Source organism: Homalodisca vitripennis, unplaced genomic scaffold (assembly GCF_021130785.1).
Source record: "Homalodisca vitripennis isolate AUS2020 unplaced genomic scaffold, UT_GWSS_2.1 ScUCBcl_1988;HRSCAF=6299, whole genome shotgun sequence".
In the NCBI taxonomy this organism is placed as follows: domain Eukaryota; kingdom Metazoa; phylum Arthropoda; class Insecta; order Hemiptera; family Cicadellidae; genus Homalodisca; species Homalodisca vitripennis.
Genome location: NW_025778096.1, coordinates 20,325 through 33,171, shown reverse-complemented (window position 1 = coordinate 33,171; position 12,847 = coordinate 20,325).

Sequence of the window (12,847 nt, the reverse complement as noted above, 5' to 3'; positions counted from 1 at the left end):
GACTTACAATAGTTTGTTCTTCAAAATCACTATCACTAGAGTCTAACCATCTATCTACTTCAGAAACTACATATGCGAGGACGAAAAATTGTAATACTATTTACGAAACACGTACATGTGACTTCACAAAACAAACGACAAACGACGTTGTTTCTTTTTTGCAGACTAGCCTTTAGCCTTGCAAAAAAACAAAATTTTACCGAATATCACAAATAAAAATTTAAATGGATTTTATAAAACTACTGTAATAAACTTTCAATAATATTGTCAGGAGTGCTATCCGTAATTTTAGACATAACATAATCCTAGTATCAACACAAAATAAGCACTGGTAATAGATAACAATTATTGAAAAAAGTAATATTTTTCTGCCATAGTTGGCACACCTTAACTCACCAACAACTCAAAAGATCTGCAGAAAGCGCATTGGCATACCATCTAACGGGAAAAACTATAAATACTTGAAATAGTACATCGCAACGCCACTAGATCGTGCTGCGCACGTGAGTCCAGGTTCGGTCCGTGCATCACTGCACGTGGTATATACGTGAGTAGGCCAATGGGTTAATATTAGGATCCACCTGCTTATGATCGTTATGCTTTCCTCTTTTTTCTTCTTCAAGGAACCCATCTTTACTTATAACTGTCCGAATCGGCATGTCATTGATATTCAGAGTTGATTTAAAAAATGTTTACACACACGTATTTTATTGACTTCTACAATCAAATGGAATGCCTTAGTCGGGCACACGTTCAGCTGTGCGACACGGGTGCGCAGGGCAGAAACGTGGCGCACAGTTTATAACGCATATTGGGAGACAGTCTCGTTCTGCGGTTCGACGCAGGCGGATCTACTTTGGTGTTTTGTGTTTGTGACAATGTTTTCAAGATTCCTTGATTTAAGCTCAGAATCAGATTCGGATAATGAGTTTGATTCATTTTTACTGTTACGGTCGAGGAGAAGTACTTACTTGAAAAAAAGGAACACACATGGAGCATTTGCAACGATAAAAGAACTATTACCAGAACAGTTTAAAAACTTTTGTCGTCTTAGCAGAGAAGCGTTTGAAGAAGTACACCGGTTGATTAGGCCGTTAATATCCTCAGACGGATGTAACGTCCAAAAGCCCGTGGGAACTGGATAAAAACTCACAGTTTTAAGGTATGTTTAAAATTTATTAATACAGTTTTTCAACAGAACGATCTGAAATAACCAACTTAAGAAGACTTATTTAACATGACATTTTTTATGGTTAGTAAATGACGTGTAATACTGAAAACATTTTGAAGTAAAAACAAAACTTGCTCTTTACATAGACTTTAAACTACACTAAAGTGAAACGTTACTACTGTAATTAGTTGAAACTGGTAGTTTCCATTGATGAGTTATAGGTAGTGGTACTTGGAGACGTGGCTTGTGACCACCACCAGTTGAGCTGTTGGTCATTTCCTGGCTGAGGCTGACTATTGTGTCCACTAGGAATATAAGACTGTTGTTGGGGCGCTGGTGGAGCAATCGGGTTTAACTGGATGTTGAGTAAACGTGCTTCTTCTTGAGAAACCGCAGAAAAACGTTACTTCTTACGATGTGTTGTGAAGAAGGAGGCATTTTTTTGTCAACTCATACATTGACATAAAAAACAAATAAAGATCATCGTTCGGCGGAGCGATTTTTGCTGCCATTGCTTTCCTTTCCCGATCCCGTTCTTGTTGTCTTTGTTCACGCAGTTCAAACGACTTAACAATTAAACTGTCGATTTCTCCTTTTTTATTGTCCTGGGTTTCTTTGCCGATGGTGATTTTTCCGATGGCGCGTTTGTTGGCTTATTAGTTGGAGATGGAGGTTTTTCCAATGGTGAGTGTAGGCTTATTGGTTGAAGATGGTGGTTTTACCAATGGCACGTTTGTAGGCTCATTAGTTGTAGTATCTTCTCCCACATCAGCTTCGTTTTGTCTTATGAGACCATCAAATTCGCCAACATCCTGTTCATCGGGGTTGTCTACAGCCTCCTCATCCAGTAGTTGTTCTGTCAATTTCTCAACCTCAGAATTGTTGTCGTCGCTGGTAAAATTTTTCCCACGATTTTCGTTTACCATGAACTGGAACAAAAATTCCATTTGGGCTTCGAACTTCCATGGTTTGATGTCTGCTCCTGCTGCACCACTTTTTTTCATACGCTTACGGCGTCGCAGAGCCTCTCTGTGGTTGTTTCTTAGCTTCTTCCAGGCAGATTTGGCGTCTTCTCCGGAATCTGAAAATAAACGATAGCTTCAGTTGGTACAGGGGTTGATCAATACAAATGAATAGTTGCATAGTCTGCACCAACTGAAATAAAGTAGTACAACTCAATATATTTAATTTTACTTTAGAACACAAGTAGGCTATTGTTTCCTATAAAAATAAACAAATTTGTAATTTCTTTAATTTTCTTACATAACTATAAAAATATATTCAGTTATGGGATAGTGGTAATTTATTAATTTAATTTGTGAAAATTTTATCTTCACTAATGTGCATTATTTTATTGTTGCCTAAGTAGTTTTACACATGCTACACACTTATTTAGATGTTATATTGCTAATTCAAATAAAAAAAACTTTAAAAAATGTTAAATGCTTCTCTAAGTTTAATTTTTTTAATTTTTTTATTTTTAGTTTGTTTTAGGTATCTGGCCTCTGGGGATAGTTATAAAAGCTTAGGCTACTCTTTTCGCATGGGAGACAGAACAGTAGCTAAGATAGTGAGTGAGGTTTCGGTCGCAATATGGAAAGCTATGCAACAGATTTATTTACCACAGCCAACAGAAGACATGTGGAAGTCGATCTCCAACTACTTTGATTCAAGGTGGAATTTTCCACATTGTGTAGGAGCAATAGATGGCAAGCATGTCGTTATTATGAATCCTAATAAATCTGGATAATCATACTTCAACTACAAACACGACTTCTCCATTGTCTTATTGTCAGCTGTAGATGCAAACAAAAAATTACTTTCGATGATGTAGGATCCATGGGAAGATTTAGCGATGAAAGTATTTTTTCAAGTTGTGAATTGGAAAAGAACATGGTTATGGGGAATCTACAACTTACCTCCCCTTCTCAGCTACCTTCTTTTCAACATACATTGCCCTACGTATTTGTAGGGGATGAGGCATTCCCACTGTTGGCCAACTTGACGAGACCGTACCCGAGAAAAAGTCATAAACAATCGAAAATAAAGTTTTTAATTAATTATAGAGCAAGACAAACTGTAGAATGTGCATTTGGCATCCTAGCCTCACGCTTCCACGTTTTCCAAAGACCATTTGAGATTAAAGTTACAACCGTTGTTGATGTCGTTAAAGAAGATTGCATTATGCACAACTATTTGCGCAGACATGCTTCAGTAAACTGCGAAAATGAAGAGGATGAGGATATTGAGAGTTTGCCAACAGAACAACTGATTCCAGTTAGAAGGAACCAAACAAGGTGTGTACAAGCGGCTTTTGCAATCAGAAAGAAATTTACTCAATACTTTAACACGGGTGGAAGCGTGTCTTGGCAAGAAGAAAGGGTTTCCCAAGGACAATTTTGATTTCGCTGTAAAACTAGTGCAAAATAAAATAAGTTATTAATAAACAAGATTGTTTTAAATTTGTAACTTACCATCCACTAATTTGAGCTCCCTTCCTATTTTCTTCCATATTTCTTGCTTGTACTTTGTCTTCATGTAATTAAAATTACTGGTATCATACAACACTGGATGATTACGCACTAACTCGATCAATTTTTCCTCCATATTGACAAATAGTAGTACACCAACAAAATAACTCAAGTCAGGAGTGCTCCAGCTACACAGTTTCTGTGTCACAGCCACAAGTGCGGGGCAGACCTGTGCAACACCGTACTGCTCTGCTCTGCCCCGACTGCGTCTCAATGTGCGCCCGCCTTATTATGGCTGCGATTACTGCCTTCCCTTTGATAACGATACTGAGGTTTCTTTTCGTTCATCATTTTGGGAAATATATTCGTTGCGACTGCAAGTTACCTAAGTTCCAAAATCTACTGAACAAGTCTTTTCTAGACTCATTGCTAATTTTTGTGGTGCACTTAAGTTTACACTTGTCCGAACACGGGGGTTGTATGTCTCGTTTTCTTACTTCTTTTGGATCTTTGAAATTATTATTTGTGTAACAGTTTCCTTTATTTCTTTGCTCCTTAGCAACACATCGCTTCCACATTGAAGGGCTGGATATAATCTTTTTACTCTTCTTCTTCTTTTCTACGTTTTCCTCTAGGAATACCCGCCCCCTTGACTCCATAGTGCAACTGCAACACAAACAACGAATTTGCGATGAGATGCTAAATTCTGACTACATAGTTGGAAAGTAACAACGATGAACAATCCAACAAACCGAAGATAGAATTCAAAATGAGGGAGAAATGAAGCAGATTGTCGTCATAATTAAAGAAAAAGTTGTGACACAACTCGGTATTTGTTAAAAGGGCATCAGTCACGAAAAGTAAACTTTCTGAAAACTTGATAAAACCGATTAAATGTCATATAGCAGATTTAAAAATTCCTAAATAAATATGCATTAAATTTTCTGCCTTATGTTTAACATCCCAATATAACAATTTCAAATTTTTATGAATTTTAAAAAATGTGTGACTTATGCACTTTTAACAAATTTTCAATATTTAACATGGAAAAATACTGTTAACACTCATAATTCATAAAAAAATACATTTAGTTTCAAACTACAATGAGTACAGTGTTATTGGTATAGGCCTAATCTTATGTTAAATTATGTTACTTAAACAATTTTGTAAAACTCCTTATCATAGAAAAGAAACTAAATTTGTGTCCTATTGTAGGTTTTTGTTGATACGTATTACTCATCTTCTTGCATACTAAGATTTTCCATTACAGGCCATTCTAAAATATCATTATAAAATTGTCTGTTCTCATGAGGTACATACTGAATGACTTTTCTTAAATCTGGGAGTTTCGATATTTTTATAGGCACTTTTCCCTCTGGGTAAGTAAGTTCGCTGGGACCAGTAATCACTGTGTTTGTTAAAGGCATGAAAAAGGTGTGGCAATGGAAACCATTAACCCGCCGTTAGTCCCGTAAAGCTTTGTAACGCCGTTAGTCGGCTGTGGAGAATTTTTCTCACACCCTGTTTTTTCAAATACTTTGTTTAATATTCTCTATATTGTTAACAAAACTAACATTATTACTTAATATTTAAATAATAAACATAATAAAGTCACTTTTTACACAAAAAAAGGTTGATTCACTCATGCTATTATTGTCAAAAACCTTTGTTTTCTTAATTTTTTAGTCGTTTGTAAATGTAAGTGCATTTAATACAACCCCTAGTATAATATTTAAGCTAAACAAGGTAGAGTAAAAACACATTTACAGTTAAGGGAGAGTTTATTAATACATAAAATAAAAGTTAGCCATATTAAACATGAGTTTAGTTAAGTTTTTTTTTTGTAAGTGAAATAATGATATACCTACTGTTATATGAAAAAGTCTTTGTTTTCTTTCTTCCAGAACACTTAACTTCGTACTTAGTCTTCTTTGTTGGCACATTCTGAGCACACTAAGACAGTGGTAGCAACATGTTCTTTACAAATGGGTGCTTGACACTCTCCGCAAGTATTCTTCGTATAACGGTTTTTTCTTCTTGGGCAATAGGCACATTTCGGGGGTTTCCCAGGTTCCTGTGCACAAGTGTGTTCAGCTGGGTTCCTAATATTGGCTTCTTCATGTTTACCAAGACAGTTTTTAATTTTTTGTCTCGTTGGGATCGACAGTGTTTTTATTTCAACTCTTCTCAAAAGAAGATTTTTGATCAAATCCTTACCGAGTTCCATAAGAAATTGTCTTCTTGCCATTTCAGAGTTCGTGTTTGCTTTGAAAATTATACACGCATTGACAGCACCAACATTCAAAAGTCCATTGAAAACCGTAAACGGCCATCTTCTGCTAATTCTAGATACACAGTATTCTGTCTTCAGCCGGTCTACCACATCTACTCCACCTTTAGTTGCATTATAATATGTGATTATTTCGGGTTTCATGTCATTTCCACTTTTTTCATCAATTTTGTCATCATCATGAAGCGTGGACAAAAGAAGAACTAGCTTATTATTTTTAGTGCTAGGCTTATACGATACCATTGAACAGTAATTTGGTGGCCTGGAAAAAGCAAAAATAGAAGAGCAGTTACGCCTTCCAGTAACATCAAGTAGTTCTGCAGGAATTTCACGTTTGTCTTTACGTAACGTTCCTACTACTGTTAGTCTGTGGTTGACGTAAAGGTCATTTGCCAGAGGTACTGACGTGAAAAAATTATCCATTGTTACATTTCGTCCTGTTTTATTTATTATAGAAATGCAACGTTTCACCACACTTGCTGCATCATTGTCCATTGTAAAAGGACTGTCCTTGGGCTGCTTGCCGGGGTAGATCTCGATGTAAGCTGTGTAAAAAGTTGCGGAGTCAACGGTTGCATAAATTTTTATACCGTATTTGCAGGGCTTACTTTTCATGTAAATACGAAATTTGCAACGGCCCCGAAACGGCTCCATCATTTCGTCGATAGTAACATTCTCGCCAACACTGTAGCTTTCTCCACAAGTTTTTACAAATGAATCAAATAACTCTCGAATCGGTGCTAAGTTATCTAACTTTTTCCTTGCAGCACGAGTATTTCCATCATCAAATCTTAGGGCCTGTGATAGCAAACGGAATCTTCTCTGTGACATAGTAGCAATGGAAATTTCTGGCGCTGTTCCATCAACTGTCCAGAGTTCATCCAAATGAATATGGTTGTTTTTTTTGACCCCTAATATATATAAGAGCCCGAAAAAAGCAGATATTTCTGTCACATCTGTAAGTCGGCAGTCTTGTTCTCCTCGAGTATATTTTTGACTCATTTTGGAAAGCTTTTGATTAGTATATTTCACAATATCCTGCAACATAGAATCAGGGAAAAAAAGTTTCCAACAATCTACTATAGTTTTACACTCACGGGCTACTCCTGTCACTCCAGGTAATTTCGTCACGATGTTTTGAGGGCGAGCTTTGGTAGTGTTCGAGGTATGAAACTTATTCCAAATGACGTTAGTTTTTTTCCCAATGTAACAATTCTGAGGGCATTCACGACTGACAGGTTGACTGCTACTACTTCCTCGACCACGAGTATCTCGTCGTACAGCACCAGGGCCTCGCACAGCAGTCCGACCTCTTGTGCCATGTGACCGAACAGGAGCATGGTCACGTCTCTTAGTTACTCGTCCACGAGCAACACCTCGCCCTCGAGCTCGAAAAATCACTAGGCCTACCAATTCCAATTTGGTTACTCCCAGTTAGCTCACTTTGACATGAGGAAGGAGGCCCTGGTTCAAGAACAGTATACTCATTGGTTTCCAAATCATGAATATCATTCTGGAAGCTAACTGGCTGTAAAGGCTCAACATGATTTATGGGTAGCAGATCATTTTGTAAACCAAATTGTTCATCAATGGCAATAAAAGTGCCACAATCTTGATTTGGATCTTTTCCGTTATGTGTCAGCAATTTCTAAAAATTATTTCTATGTCTTTGTAATAAAACAAAATACCACATACCTTTATTCTGGAGGCCAGTAGGCGACAATATCACTAATAATTTGTTCAAATAAGTCTTTATCACGATTTCGGCGACGCCACAAAAATTCACACAAATATGAGTCAATCATAGAGCGCCGCGTACCGCACTGAACTTTATTCCGATGTTTTGCAAGCCGCCAGTTACTTTCAACCGTTTGTGTGTGAGCACCTGTCTCCGGATCAACAAAATTGTATTTATGAGTAACAGTAAAATGTTCATAACCGTGTTTGTACAATTGTTTATATGATTTCCATTCGTCTGAAATGATTGTCGTTCCACTTCGAATGTAGTTTTTAATTATTGGAATTAATTGTGTGGCTGATCTATTTTCGACGGCAACCAAGAAACATTCTTTAGTTTCTCTACAGATTCCACCGAAAACCCACTGTTCTGGAATAACACGACCGACGTTATTTTTCCGGCGAGCAAATAAACTTTCGTCAATTTCAACCGTCAGGCCAGGTCCGCCAATTACAATAGGGTTTTGTACCAAGTGACTCGCGGTCACTTCACGCATGTAATTGTTCCAGTCCACCGCAGTTCCATGATTTATACCAAGTTCTTTTTCGCAGAATTTTGTCGACGTCAATTCTTGTGACCAACAATATATGAAAAACAGAACTGTTCGAAAAGGTAACTTTGAGCCGGTGAAATATGTGTCTTGACGCAATTGTTTGTACTCGCGGCACGTTGTTTTATTACAAACCCAACGGAATCGATTTTGTAAATATAATTTCATTTCATGTCCGTTCGCACATTTACGTGGATTGTGTAACAATCCTTTTTTCTGGAAAAACGACACAGCGTCTTCTTCATTTTTACAACTTTCAACCAACTGGATAAAATTCATTACACAGCATTAAACACACTAAGACGACTAAACAGGACAACAATACACGCACAGGCAAGAGCAGGAACTGACTGCACCGCTACCGTGGCTCCGTTATCGCGCCGCCTCGTTATCTTGTCCAGACGGGCAAAGTCCAACCGGTTATAACTACTGTCGGCAGTTTGTATTATCTAAAAAATACCTATTCTTCCATTACAAAGTGAATTCCACTCAGTTTTGCCTCATAGACAATAAATAGAAATTGCTGACACATCACGGAAAAGATCCCTTGATTTGGTTCAGGTGTTGAAACAGGTATATCAGGAACCATATAAACATCATTATCAACCTCATCTGAGTTTTCTACATCAGAGCAAGATACTTCTGAGTGACGATCATCATCGTCATGTTCACTGGGTCCATCAGAGTCCTCTGAATCATCAGCATCGTCTGTATTGTTCAACCAACTCAACAACTGACTGTCTTGATCCATATTGAAAACTTATATCTAATGTAAAAACTAATGTAAATCAAGCAAGTAAAATAATGTCACTTAAACCAAAAAAATAAAATAAAAATGTCACGCGGTTAGTCGGGTGTAGAGGATAAAACTCACAACAACAGTGACGCGACTAGTCCCGAGTAGAAGATTCTCCTCACTGACGCGACATGGGCAGGTCTACCCCCCTCTACCAGACAACCGGCATCCAATAAAGTTTTGTTTGAGCTACCATAGCGCTCCTAGTGTACAGAGTGAGGAACTCCTAGAACGATTTGAACCTATGACCAATAGAATGCGCAGCCTGCTGAAAAATACGAAAATGTGAGAATTATTCTCACAGGGGGACTAACGGCGGGTTAATGGTGGTGTATGCCTTTACGTAGCCTTTTAAAGCAGATTCAAATACAAAGTGAAACGGCTTACTGATCCCAAATTTGACTTTTTCTTTGCTTGGTTTCTTTTTTGTTTCCTCTGAAACTGGAGTATTTTTGTAATACTTTATCCACCAAGATTTGAAGTTAGAAATCTCTGAAGCTCTCGCCTCCTTCACAAGAAACTTTCCAGGTTTGGCACTTTTTATTATTACCTCAATGATTTCATACATACTGAATATTCTGTCATGCTTATGAAGCATCCTTTTGATTAAGCCGAACTCTCTGTCACAAGGAAGGAAACTGTGACCTCTGACAGGATAAAAGTGCTGAATTTTTAAGAACCTTTTACTGTCAGTTAAAAATAAGAAAAACCTAGTCAATGTCTGGTTCTTATTTTGACCAGCGCAATTATCCGAAAAAAATACGGAGTTCTGTCACACTTTCCGGAACATGTTTAACCCTTTTAATGCCAGAAATTATTTCAGTGACCATGCGAAAAATGCCCGCCTGTTTTCAAAAAGTACATGCGAAGAATGCCAGGCCCTTTTTCCATAATTTGACAACTATTTTTTGAAAATGTATAACTTTTTTATTTATTGAAGGAATTTATCCATTTAGGTGTTGTTTTTTTACGTAATAATGTGGAGTATTTAAAAACAAAAAGGAGTATCAAACTTTTTACAAATGTATATAATTTATATTTGTAAAAAACAAAAACTAAAAAAAACAAATACGTATAAACAAATGGGTTTGAACATATAAAAGTAACTTTATTATTAGCCTTAACTAAAAAGTAGTTACTGGCAATTGTACTATATTTAATTTTTAACACACACACCAAATTTGAAGAACTTACCTTGAACAATAGAGAAGTTACAGCATTTTATCGAAAACCTTATAAAGTCCACATTTTACAGTAAAATTCAATAAGACATATTTTGGTCAGTTTCATTCAAAATCACTTTATTTAGACGTGTTGTTTAGCCCAATGTATAAATTGTTTGTTAAAATAATAAATAAAGAAGGTTACATAAAATTAAAATTAATTATTTACAATATAGGGTACGTAATTTAAAATTTTTTAACACTTAGGCTATGTTTGCCGAAGTACAAAGTATGAATCCCCTTCTTGCACTTCATACAAATTGTTCTTGTACGTTTTCTTGTCCCCCCAGTACTTGTACTAAGAATGCTGCATATACTGCAGTTCTTCAACATTCAACCAGGTAAATATTCCATCCCAAATTCAAAATTTTGGGGCACATCTTCCGCGCTCACTTGAAGGATTTGTTTGTGTTGAAACCATTCATCAGTTAGGGTTTCTATAATAGATGAAGTAAACTGCAGTCTACTTAGTTGTTTGCCAGCTGTGTTTTCCTTGTATAATATATATGCGTTCAGAATCATTCGGCCAAGTATGTTGAATACCACTTTTTTCCAGTATTTGACAGTCCGGCGTTCATATAAGTAGCAATACAGCATTTGGTCCGAACTGTCAATACCTCCCATAAATTTATTATAATCATGTATTATTGTTGGTTTCTTGTTTAGTTTGTCAGGATTCCTTTTACTTCTACATTCCACACTTTCAGCTTTATGTTTAGTCGACAGTAATAAGACAGGGTCTTTTTGGGTTTTTTTTCTCACGGTATCCTAACATTAGTAAGTTATCATTACGCATATAAGTCCTTTGTTCAACTGCAAATTTATTTTTTAGCTCTTGTGGTATACCTTTGCGGTTTCTTCTAATTGTCCCAGTGATGTAAGTTAGGTTCTCAGACAGATATTTTGCCAGTGGAATGCTCATAAAGAAATTATCAACGAATAGATGGTAACCTTTTTGATAATATTGACCAATATCCAAAAGATTTTTCACAACATTGTAGGGAAGTCCTAAGTTACTCTCAGTGTCTCTACTACCTCTATAGCATACAAAAGCCAGACAGTAATTGCTGACCGAGTCACAGAGCATCCATAGTTTGATTCCCCAACGATGGTGGTGTTTTTGGGGGATATTGGATTTGGGAGTGGCATTTTGTGCCCACAAGACTCTCATCTATTGACACCTCACGGTGTGCAGTATAATATGTTCTGAATACCCGGTTAGCATGTTCTACAACAAAATTGAACTTGCCACATGGGTCGTAGCCAGGTTGTCCAGGTTTAGAAAGTAAATCATTATCCGCTACATGAAAAAATTGTAACAAGCATTGGAATCGATTCCGGCAAAACATTTTACCAAACCAATTTGTGTTCATATGGCGAGTTGTGGACCAGTATGATTCGATTGTGGGTTTTTTTTTACATTTTTACCCATATTCAAGAGATTAGCAATAAATGCTTTCATTTCTTGTATAGTTACGTTCTTTCAATCACGGGCCCTAGATTCAGGTGACATGTTATGAGTGTGTGATCTTATATACTCTCTGGCATATTTATTTGTCATATTTACGAACTGAGTAAGAAGGCCTACATTAAAAAATGAATTGAAATATGATATTGGAGGGGCATCGTGGGGTGGACAATGTTTTGGACCAGTTACTTCACTGAAAACAAAAGTCTGAGAAGCATTATCATTATTTTCATTTAATACAGTCCATTTAATACATTATCAATATTTCCATCGTTATCAGAATCATTGTCAGATACGACGTGGAGAAAGCGTGAGTTTGATGCTACTTCATCAATTATTGCATCTACATTAGACCTACTACTAGACGGAACAGTCCTACCTGATATTGCTGACATTGCATCACTTTCATCAGATGACATACCTGAAGCCTCATAGTCAGGATCATTGTCCGTATCGTCACCAAATCCTAAACCTAATTCACTATCAGTTTCTGATATATTGTCCACAAAATGATCACTAAGATCGTCTTCAGTAGCAACAGCGAGACCACTTTGTACAATACTATTTACAATTGTATTTTCGCTTACAAGCGATCTTGCTCTTTTACTCATGGTCAAATCTATTTAAAATAATCACAAAACTAATAATGATTTAAGCAAACTGAAATAAACAAAAGAAAAGCATGAATAATTCCCATTAAAACATAACCTAGCAACAACGTATTACCACAGCAACCAAAGACGCTCACTGAATGATTGGACGTAAATGAGGTTGAAAACAGCTGATATACGTCATCACATGTTGAGCGTAGAATAAAAAAGATTTTTTGTATCAATAGTAGTAGTGTCTAGATACAGTATGCAAAGTTTAGTGGCATTTGGTCAATAATTAAAATTACAATATACAACATAAACTGGACGAGCGCCCCCAGCGCACGTCAGCATTTTTTTTAAAACCTAGTGACGTGCGCTCACGTACGCGTACGCATTTCGTAACAACCCCAATCTAAAAAAAATCAAATAGCAACCTAGGTTGTGTTGTACATAATTAGAAAGGTCTTTAAAAATAAACATTTTCTACATTTAAAGTTTTTCTCTAACTATAATTGGTTTCAAAACTGTAGTACAAATAGATGTTTTG